Genomic DNA, 11,629 nt, shown 5'->3' on the forward strand with positions numbered 1-11,629 from the left:
ACCAATAGCTCCATCCTTATACACACCAACCAACATTTCTCTGATGAAAATAGGGATGTCCATTATTATTATTATTATTATTATTATTATTATTATTATTATTGCCCCACCCATCTCACCGGGTTGCCCCAGCCACTCCAGGCAGCTTCCAGCAAAAATGAAAACATAATAAAACATTAAATGTTTAAAAACATCTCTATACAGGACTGCCTTCAGATGTCTTCTAAAGGTTGTATAGTACCTATGGGACCGCCTCTCCTGGTATGCCCCACAGAGGACCTTAAGGTCCATATACAGCAACACCCTAGAGGTCCCGGGCCCTAAGGAAGTTGATTAGCCTCAACCAGAGCCAGGGCCTTCTCAACACTGGCTCCGGCCTGGTGGAATGCTCTACCTCATGAGACCAGGGCCCTTCGGGATCTGATTTCTTTCCGCAGGGCCTGTAAGACAGAGTTGTTCCACCTGGCCTTTGGCTTAGAATCAGTTTGATTCCCTCCCCCTCTTTCTTTTTCCTTCTGTGAAGAGGCTGCATCCTGATGTTTTAATGTTGTATCTTAATCTTTTAAATTGTATTTTAATCAACTTGTTTTTATTATTGGTTGTTAGCCGCCCTGAGCCCGGTCTTGGCTGGGGAGGGCGGGGTTTAAATAAAAAATTATTATTATTATTATTATTATTATTATTATTATTATTATTATTATTAATCTCCTTAGTTCAGGGGTTGCTCGATACTTTCCAACTCCATACCTTCCAACATTTCTCTGATGAAAATAGGGATGTCCTAAGGAAACATGGGACATTCCAGAATCAAATCAGAAATTGGGAAGACTTCTGTAAATCTGGGACTCTCCCTGGGAAATAGGGACACTTGAGGGATCTGCTTATACTCTATACACAAGTAAGTAAAAAGGTTTTTTCTTCTGTGAAGCTTTTAAAAATTGCACTTCTGTAGGGATGAGTTGAGCTTGATTTTAAATGGGTTCTTTGTTTCTATTGCTTTTAAATATTGGTATAAATAATAAACTATTATTATTATTATTATTTAAAAATAAAAATAATCTGTGTTCTATTTCCCTATCATCTGGCATTTCATAGAGAAGAAACAAATAAGCAAACTGTTCTTATTATCATGCCAGCATACAGATAATTTATCTTAAGAGTACAGTTTTTATCTGGTAAGCTGTCTTTGCTGTAGAAAGTAACTGGGATTTTGTATTGAAGGCTATTGATAGCTCTGTGCGCTACTGATTGAATAGTACCATGTTATTTTGAATAGTAGAATGTTACTTTTAATAGATCTTTATTTGATTGTTAATATTTCTCATTGTATTTTATTTCTATTTTGCACATCGCTTTGAGGTTCTTTTGAATACAAAGTGAGGAAAAACTGTCTAAATTAAACTAATCAGATAAAAAAAATGAAAAGTGGTGATGGGCCACAGTTTTTTCGTTCACAAATGTACCAGGGAAGGGAATATTAAAAAATGCTTTTATAACAAGTGAAATAGTGAAATAATAACAAGTGAAAGCCAATGGTACCTCTCAGATTACTTTAGTAGATATTTGCTAGGGAATATAATCTTACTTTCATGACAGAGATGATACAAAAATCAGACAAGAACATATTTAACTTACCGTAATTTAAGGAGGATAGAAACCAGAAATAAAGATCGCATACTAAAATTCATAAATATGAGAATCATTTAAGTGCTTTTAAGTGAATGCAAGAATTAAGCATAAGCTTAAATCTTTTCCCCATTCCTTGAAAATGGTGCCATTTGAAAGTGCTTAACTTTGGCAGAATCATGCCTCATCATTATAAAACATTCTCGCAATTAAAGTAAGTGTATACTAAGAGACATTTAAGGGTGCTTAAAAAAAATTACTCGTGCTTTTATTTGGTTCTTCTTTGTTATTACTATGCAAACCTTCTGCTGAGCATTTAATTAAACAAGTTGTCTTAGTCAGGAGACTGAAAAGCTGGGGCTCTTTCAGAATATATTAGGCAGCTCAAATATGAAATGAAAAGAAAACAGAGTTTTGGCCAACAGAAACAAGTGATTCATTTCCTTGTGAAAACACACAAGGTTTCTGTTACTCTGGCAACAATGTTCACCATTCCAGAATAAAGTCTCCTTCTGCTGCCTTTGGAGCTGTTATGTATTCCACTTACAGTCTGTGTTCCACAATGACCTCACATTGAACCACGTTCTTTTTAGCTATTCACAAGGGAGGGTAAGTTATGCTTTAAATCCGATAACATTTTGGCATGTATTTTGTTCTCATTTCTTCTGTTGTATATCACAGACATCAAAGATACCATGGATTTTCTGATTGTCGGCTTGATTAAAAAAACACAAAAAACCCACCCCAAACCTGCACCGAATAACCCTGTTAAATGTACATGTCACATTTCAAGCAGGTCAGGTTGGCAACCAGCAGTCCTCCATATGCTTACCTCCCTCATTTTAACAAGAGATGTTTACTCGCTTGCGTAGAATACAATTACTTCATAACGATGGATTGCTGCATAGCATCCAGATGTTTTTTGAGATTATCAGTTTACATACCCTCCAACATTTCTCTGACGAAAATAGGGAAGTCCCATTCCATAATGATAATGTTACTATTCATACCCCAACCCATCTGACTGGGTTGCCCCCCCCCCCGCCATTCTGGGCAGCTTCCAACACATATAAAAACATAAAACATTAAGATGGGGCTTTTGGCTTTTTACTTGTGACCCCAGTTTGAGTATCAATTATTCAGTTTGCGGGGGGGGGGCACACGGACAAAATGTGGGGTTTGCAGCACGAAACAGCACAAATGTAGCATAAAACTTTTGCATCATTTTTTTTTTTGGGGGGGGAATCTGGAATTTTGGGATCACACACTGATGAAGCTTATTTTGGGTTCCTATAGCTGCACCAAGAAATCTGCAAAAGCAAACCACATTAAAAATTGTGTGCTGAGAATTTCCAGTTGCCAGACCATACGCTTTTGTTTTCTAGAGTGGGATTTATTTATTTTTAACCAAGGGGCATATGCAGCTATCTCTGTACTCTGGTCTCATCTGAATGGGGAAAAGGTGGGTGGACAACTAAATCATGCCCAAATATGGAAGATTCTGGTAGCACTCGTTTTAATTACCTGTTAGTGATAAAAATATTTGATCATAAAACCATATTGTGCTTCTCTGTGTTTTCTATTGCTCCCTAAAGAGCAACATTGTACTTGGACTAAGGCTTCCTGGGCTCTGCAGGAAATATGTCTCCTGGACCATCTCAGTTGTCTCCATCTGGCCCAGGAGTGCCTTCCTTCCTCACCATTCCCAAGCTCCAGAAGCATATGGATCTAGGGGTCAGGCAAATCTCTTGGACCTGCTGGCACAGCAGCAAAAGTATCACCCTACAATTGTCAAGGGTCTTCAGGCATTTGCTCAAGCGAGCAAGAGATCATCAGAACTAATTGAGACAGAGCCAGCACAAAGTAGCTGGGGAATGTGCTTGTTGGGGGAGAGGCAGAATTGATGACATATTTTGCTAACGAGAGGAGCGGCTGCACTTTGTACTAGCTGGAAGCTTTTCATGGCATGTGGCTTTTTGTCAGATAAAATGAGTTGTAATAATCGAGCCAGAAGGTCAAGAATGCATGGATTGTGAATGTCTTGCTTCTGTGACTTTTCTTTATTTTCTAACCATTTGTTTTTTGTATAAGCCAACAAGATGGGGAAAAACCAACGTCATACATAACTGCAGATTTGCTTCCATTTTTAAAACAACAACAACAACAACAACCATTTCCTAGTCATTAAAGCCATTTTTATTTACTTTTAAGTTTGTTAAACAGCAGAACCTTGTTTTATCTTGAGGCCCAGGAAAGCATAGTATTCTTTTCTGTCTTGCAAAGCTCAGTTGTCAAAAGATTTTATTTTTTTTAAAGAAACAATAACCCCCACACAAGGAAAATGTGACCTGCTCTGGGCTGTGTCATAGGTTGAAAATTTCCCCTCCCTTTCGAGAGAGAGAACATGTCTCCAAGGCCCTGGGTAAATATGAAGCACCAAGAGAGATTGTATTCCAAGATGAAAACCAGAGTTGTTAGTGAAGCCTATATTTCAGCACTTGCCCCTTATACTCCTTTCAGGCCCAACCCAAAAGTTTTTGCAGCCTAAAGCAAAGGACAAGATTGCAACCCCCTCTGTTTCATGTAAAAAAGCCAACAAGACCAGGGCTTTTTTTCAGCTGGAACTTGCCGGAACTCAGTTCCAGCACCTCTCAGGTGGGCGCCATTGTAAGAGAACAAGGGAGGAATTCATGGTGAGTTCCGGCACCTTTTTTCCAGAAAAATAGCAGTGAAGTAGACTGGTACTTCCATCTTACTTTCACGTCCTCCACTTTGCTCAAGGCTAGGCTCACACCCACCCCATCCATTTAAAGCACATGAGGGCTGTAGTTTGTTAGGGGTACTGGGCACTGTAGTTCTCTGAGGGTCAAACTAGTTCCCAGGATACTTTGGGGAAAGACATTTGCTTTAAACCATGAAGAAGAAGAAGAAGAAGAAGAGGAGGAGGAGGAGGAGGAGGAGTTTGGATTTGATATCCCGCCTATCACTCCCCTTCAGGAGTCTCAAAGCGGCTAACAATCTCCTTTCCCTTCCTCCCCCACAACAAACACTCTGTGAGGTGAGTGGGGCTGAGAGACTTCACAGAAGTGTGACTGGCCCAAGGTCACCCAGCAGCTGCAGGTGGAGGAGCGGAGACGCGAATCCGGTTCCCCAGATTATGTGACTACCACTCTTAACCACTACACCACACTGGCTCTCTGTGAGGTGGATTAGGCTGAAATACACCGACTGATTCACTGGATTCATGGCTGATTGGGGTTTGAACCTGGCCTCCAAGGTCATAGTCTTTAACTACTAAACCATAATAGTGGGAGAGTTCCAAAGCAATATATTTGTAGTGCATTTTCATAGCATTTCCTATCCATTTTCTGGGGTTCAGATCACATACCTCCACATTTGGGTGTATACATGTAGATGTAAAACTAGGGTTGACATAAATCCAGAATTTCCTGGACTTAGCCAGAATACTGCAGTTGGAAGTGTCTGGGCAAGATATTACTAAAAATGTCTGGGGAAACCCAGACGTATGGTAACCCATGTTGGCAGTGTCTTTTCTGGCGATTTACCTTAAAAATAGCTCAAACACCCCCTTTTTTGCCAAAAAAATCTCAAGAATGTGCTCCATTGGTAGGCAGACCAGTGGGCATGACCCTAATCACCCCCTCCTTGTGTTCATTTGTATCCAAACCACTAAGTGAATAGGGCTGTTGCTATAGGTAGGTCTTCAACGTGCGTTGTGCACATTTCCTTGTGACAGTGTGAATGGGGCTGACCTCTGAAGCTGGTGTCTTGGGAAACTGACCATAACAATTCACTATGAATGTTTAATCTTGAGTGTTTGATCTTGAAGTGGATCTGGAATAGCTGCAATGAGCACATTCAGCCACATTTATCTGGATAAGATGTTTTGGAAGGAAGCTCAGGCTAGCCTTACTCTAGTTTACATCCGCACCCATTTCTAAAAGGGAACCCAAACAACAACAACAACACCCCTCTACCAAATGCAAAATAGGGACAGTAGTTTACCCGGGAGAGACCACCAATAGGGACTATTGTAAATAGAAAGCATTAGAGTGTGTATGCTTACTACATCATTTTAAAAAACTTCCACGGAAAGAAATTGAAAATAAATAGTGGGGGAGGGCATGGACTTCAACCTGCATGGATGGTGCTAATTCCAAGGCAGAATCAACAGACTTTGAGCTTTGGCTTCTCTAGCACTAACAGAGTCCATAAAGAATCATTTTCTTCACCCAGGCTGCAGAAATTCTAGGAGGATGGATAGCTGAACATGAAGAAACTGGCTGTGCAGTTGTCATTTATGCAACAGAAATTGCTCCCCTTATCAGCAATTGACATTCTGAATGCCTAGAGTTTCATAGGGTGGAAATGGGAGCACATGTGCTGGTTATGCACTCCTAGCTTAAGCACTGAGCTCTTTATTCTTCTGTCATTTGCTAAGACTAAGTTTCTGGGGATTCCAGAAGCTTTTGGGGATTCCACATCTTGCTTCCACTCCTTGCCCCCTTCTCTCTCCCTAGTATTTTGGACACCCCATGCTGACTTTATAATAGTAAATTTGTTACAGGCCAATAACAACCTAATTCTGATGCCCCATCCCTTTCTCATGCCATTGGGCCTTCTCATCAGCTTCTGACCTCCAACTTGTGTCACACATACAGCTTGTGACCTTGTGTCACACAGCTATAGTTAACCACAGGGCTGGTGTCAGGAATTGGCATTGGCGGGAACCTGCCAAGGCCTCACGTCACTAAGCATGCACTGCCAATCCCTGGATCCTTCTGACCCCACTGCTTATCCTTCTTTCTGTTGCACTTGTGAAGCAAACAAGAAAGTCACCTGCCCTATCAGAGGGAACCAATAGTAGATGGAGGAGGAGTAACCTCCATATGTTGTGTCCTGTTTCCATGGAAGGTGGACCTAGTGGATGGGGCAAAAACATGAACAATGGCAAGAAGGATGAGGATGGTGCCTATTAGTCCTACCTGCACTGTCGGGGCACAATGTCTCTGTGTGCCAGTTATTGGGGAACACGAGGAGGGAGAGTGCTGTTGTGATCAGGTCCTGCTTTCATAGGCATCTGGTTGGTCATTGTGAGAACAGGATTCTGGACAAAATAGATTTACAGAGGACTTTATATGTAATATTGTTATTGTGTTTGATTTCTTATCTGCATTCCACCATTGCATTCAGTGAGCCATACAATACTTCCCTATTTCTTAGGTTATTTTTTTAAAAAAATACAAAATAAAAAAATACATAGTTGACTTTTGTAGACAGGAGTAAGATTCTTTGCACTATATTGCATTTTACCTAAGTACAAATGCATACTTTGTCAACAGTTCATATATGGGGCCATTTTATATTCCACACTTTTGAGTACACACCTAAAATGTTCTATGTGCACATTTCTAATGAGAAATATGAATGTTTCCACACAGGTGTATCCTACAGGTAAAGACCAAAAAGCTGTAACTGACATCATGTACCTGCTTAGATAACATATTCTGGCAAACCTAAGTTTACTACTTCATGCACAATTTTCCTGCATGGAGACCGGTTCTGTATGCACCATTGTATTTGGTGAGTTCATGCATGTCTCCATGTAGAGCCACTTAGGGCTGTCATATGTCCGAGTTTTCCGTTCAGGAATCGGACTGTCAAAATGGTGTTGGGGCAGATTTTCACCAAATCAGCGAAACCCAAAGACTTTGCCCTTCCCTCAACAACTTCACCTTCCGCCCTCCTCTGAACTGAAAAGGTCAACAACTTTGTCCAGATTTTCACTTTTGGGAATATGGCAACATTTCTACCCCACCTTTCACCCAAAATTATCCACAAGGCATTTCTCCACCTCCTTTTACTCTGACAACAGCACTCTGAGGTAGGTTAGACTGAGAGAAAGTGACTAGCCCAGGGTCCTTAGGGATATGAAAACCAGACAAAGAACTAAGGTAGCACCAGCACAAAATCCTGTTGTGGTTGTTACAGCAGTATCCCTGGTGTGTCAGAACTGTTGCTGAGAAATTTTTCCAGAACATGTTGGGCTCACAATGTTTAGCAGCACCTCTAGTTTCTTTCCTTCTCTCTTTCCTTCCTTCCCCGTTTTTTCCTGGGTGGGGATTTGAACCCTGGTCCAAGACTCTTGTCATTTCACCACCCACACCACGCTACCCATCCATTATGTAACTGAAGACCAATTAGCACTTCATGCAGCAAATTAGTTTGCTGCCTGCTCCTGCTGTGACGTCAGTTACTCAGGACATATCATCATGTGTCCTGTTTATGTCCTGGAAGTTTGCCACATGGTATTGCAGGGTTTTTGGGGGGTGGGGACATGTAGTGCTCCAAGTGGCAAACCTATCTGCCACATAAAGTGTGGGACTGGACCTGAATACACAGATGGGGAGAGAGAGAGAGCTCTTATGCATCAGCCTATGCATCATCTCTGTACCTGCTATATAACTCAGCTTAGAGAAACAGACAGGAGCCCTCCATGAATACTCGCCTCTGTGTTCTATGCAGAAGCCTGCCTGCATAAATATTTTATTTAGTTTAAATAGAAAATCCTTAAAATAACCTTTTCCCCTACTGTTCTTTTCAAATGATATTTAATCCATAAAAATGCTGACTGTAAATTCACCTTCAGCTAAAGTAAACATTTCTCTCTGGATACTTAAAATGTGTGCGCACAGACACACACACATATGCCCTGGGTACTGCCACACTGATATTTCGAGACATATTTGGCCTTTTAAATCTCTTTCTTAATATCAGCATAGAATTAAACTTTAAACATTGGCTCTCTTTCCTACCTTATATATTCTGGGTTTGTGATAGAAAGTCCAGCATGCCATTTAACTAGAGATATTGCAAGGTTGTTGTTTCTACCTTGATGACAAGCATTCATTCATTCAAAAACAAATGAATAAATGTTGGGATCAGAAGGCGGTAGTTTGAAGGAAAGAAAACAATGGCAGGAAAGAAAATAGGAAAGGATTAAAGATGCCCCCCAAAGCAGTATTTTGGCCTGATGAGTTTTGAATTCAAGACTGTTCCTGGTGGGTGGTGGGTGGAGTGGGTGTAACTCAAATCACTTCCAAGAAGGGTATTGTAGAGCTGGAAAAGGTGCTAAAAAGGACAACCAAAGAAAGTGATACTTCTCTCATAATACTAGGGCTTGGGGTCATCCAACGAAGCTGAATATTGGAAGATTCAGGAATGACTGAAGTGCTTCTCCGTGTAGTGCATAGTTAAATTATTGAATTCACAACGGTAAGATGTAGTGATAGTGATCAATTTGGGGCAACTTAAAAAAGAGACTAGACAAATTCATGAAGGATAAGGCTATCAATGGCTGCTAGTCATGACTGGCTCTATCACCTCTAGTATCAGACACACCTTGTCTCTGAATTCCAGTGACTGGGGAACCAGAGTGGGAAAGGGTTATTGCCCTTATATTTTTAGAATCATAGAATTGCAGAGCTGGAAGGGACCACGAGGGTCATATGGTCCAACCCCCTGCAATGCAGGAGTCTTTTTGCCCAACATGGGGCTTGAACCCACAACCTTGAAATTGAGAGTCACATGCTCTGTGGACTGAATTATTCCATAGGCTCCCTTGTGGACTTCCAAAAGATATCTGGATAGCCACTGTAAGAACAGAATGCTGGACTAGATAGGTTTTTAGTCTGATCTAGCAGAGCTCTTCTGATATTTCCATAACCCCTTGAAATGGTCATAGAACATATTCATTGCCCTCAGTGAAAACAAGCTTCTTTAGGTTTCTCTTCTCCTTTGAGAGTTCTTCTGGACTTGTGTTCCTCTGCTCCATGTTGGGTTTTAGTCTAGAAAAATGTCCACAAACGTTACATTGCTTGCCTGAACAAGTTAATGATGGTTTAAGGATCCATTTAGGGAATCAATATACTTGAAAAGAACAGCACGGGGAAAGATTATCTGAAGGATTTGCTATGCCTACGCAACAGTAACTTTCTGATCCAATAAAACCAAAATATGGAACACTCATTAGAATGCTAAAATATTGTATTGATTTAAGATTAGCTTATACATGCCGAGCAACCTTACCATGAAAAGCAATCTCAAAGAATAAAGCCTTAAGGTGCTGTTCAAAAATGTCCAGGCAGGCTTAGACTTTTGGTGAGGTCTTGAGGGAAGGGCATTCCATGATTACTAAGAACATTTATTTGCCTACAGACCCTTTAGGCATGGAATTGGTGTATAGATGGCATATTTAAGGAAGGGCAAGTGGCTGGTCATAAAGACTGTGACGTACCATAAAACAGGAAGACATTTCCAAGGGTCCATCTACACTGTGCTATTTTTCTGGAAAAAGAGGTGCCAGAACTCACCACAAACATCTCCATTGTTCTCTTACAATGGGAATGGTGCCCACCTGAAAGGTGCCAGAACTGAGTTCCGACGAGTTCTGGCTGAAATAAAGCTCTGCATCTACACATCATGAGGGGCACGAGACAGTCTCCAACCCTCTAGTGGAGCAGAACTTTTCTCTCCTCTGCATGCCCTCAAAATCAGCTCTGGAAGTTTGGGAGACCCTACAGAGAAGAGGAGGAGGAAGAGGAGAGAAAAAGCAGCAGTGCACTGTTCTCTGTTGACTTTATTTCTTGACTAGGGAAATAAGCCCCCAAATACTATTCACAAAGGCTTGTTCACATGTCACACTGAACAAAGGTACAAGCTGTCTCTACACATGTGCATGCACTTGTCTGAAAGCAGGTATGCTTGTTTATTTGTGCAGCTCAGTTACTGTGTACACCCACTGAATGTTACATGTGAAGATCAATCACTAAAGGGTGACAGATTTCTGAGGGTAGGAGATTTTTTTTCTCTTTAAACTATTCTGGGCCAAGATTATTTTAAAATATGCCTTCAAAAAGTCTACCTGCTAGTTTGTTTTCTTCACATTCTGGATTATCTCTGTGATAACTTGAAGTTTTGCTTTAATTATAGGAAGCTGTGTTGAATTCAAAAGGCTGTCATCTTCTGAGTCTTTCCAGAAGGTTGGAGTTTCAGTTCAGCGGAGGGAGGTGGAAACTCTTCTTTCCTTCCCCCCACCCCGGTAATAATATGGTCCAGTGATTATTTAAAGCATTTTCTAATTTGACTCCATGCAGCAAGAATAAAGTTAAAGGAGAGACTAGTAATTACCTACAGCTGAGTATGAGCTATTGGACAGTCATTTTGGCCAATGGTCATTTTGTATCTCAGGCTACTATGGCTGAAATAGTTTTGATGTGGGAAAGCTTCAGTTAAAAAACAAACAAAGAACTAAGGAATAAAACACAACAGTTTGAAAGAAAATATTGGGTGTTGTTTCAAGAATCTGTCACTTTTGTCCTGCATGGCATGTCCTTCTGACTGAACTGTGGTCCACAATAGTTTCTCATTTTTTTGTTTTCAGATGGAAATAAGAAAGAAAAACCAGGAAGTAAATACTGTATTTTTTGCACCATAACACTCACTTTTTTCCTCCTAGAAAGTAATGGGAAATGTCTGTGCGTGTTATGGAGCGAATGCCTACGGGTGGCGGGGGGGGGGATCTGCTGCAGTCGTGAGCAGAGGTCCATGGTTCCCCTTCCTTCCCTCCTTCATGGCTCTCTTTGAAGCAGCAAAGCGGGAGAAGAGCCACTGAGTGGGGAGGAGAGTGGGACAGAGACCCTGCTTGCTTTAAAGGAGCAAAGCGGGAGAGGAGAGGAGCCACTTACACTCGTGTGTACACTCCTGTTGGCTCCTTTAAAGCAAGCAGGGTCTCTGTCCCTCTCTCCTCCCCACTCAGCGGCTCTCCTCCCCACTCAGCTGGCTAAATAGCAGCAAAGTTTTTCAGCAAGCTGGGGAGGAGGGAGAGAAGCAGAACCTGCTTGCTTTAAAGGAGCAAAGCAGGAGAGGAGAGGAGTCTTCTCCTCTCTGCATTATTAGCAGCATCCTTCTCCACCCACCCCAC

The 11,629-nt window shown here is 41.3% G+C and overlaps 1 long non-coding RNA gene across 1 annotated transcript; it reads left to right on the top strand.

Annotated features, from left to right (window-relative positions):
- Positions 1–2,152: 2,152 nt before the first annotated feature.
- Positions 2,153–3,663, top strand: LOC309519299. The gene is made up of 2 exons (XR_014213785.1): positions 2,153–2,235; positions 3,222–3,663. It is a non-coding gene; the product is annotated as an uncharacterized lncRNA (long non-coding RNA).
- Positions 3,664–11,629: the final 7,966 nt, after the last annotated feature.

Source organism: Podarcis vaucheri, assembly GCF_965113315.1.
Source record: "Podarcis vaucheri genome assembly, chromosome: 1".
Classification (NCBI taxonomy): Eukaryota; Metazoa; Chordata; class Lepidosauria; order Squamata; family Lacertidae; genus Podarcis; species Podarcis vaucheri.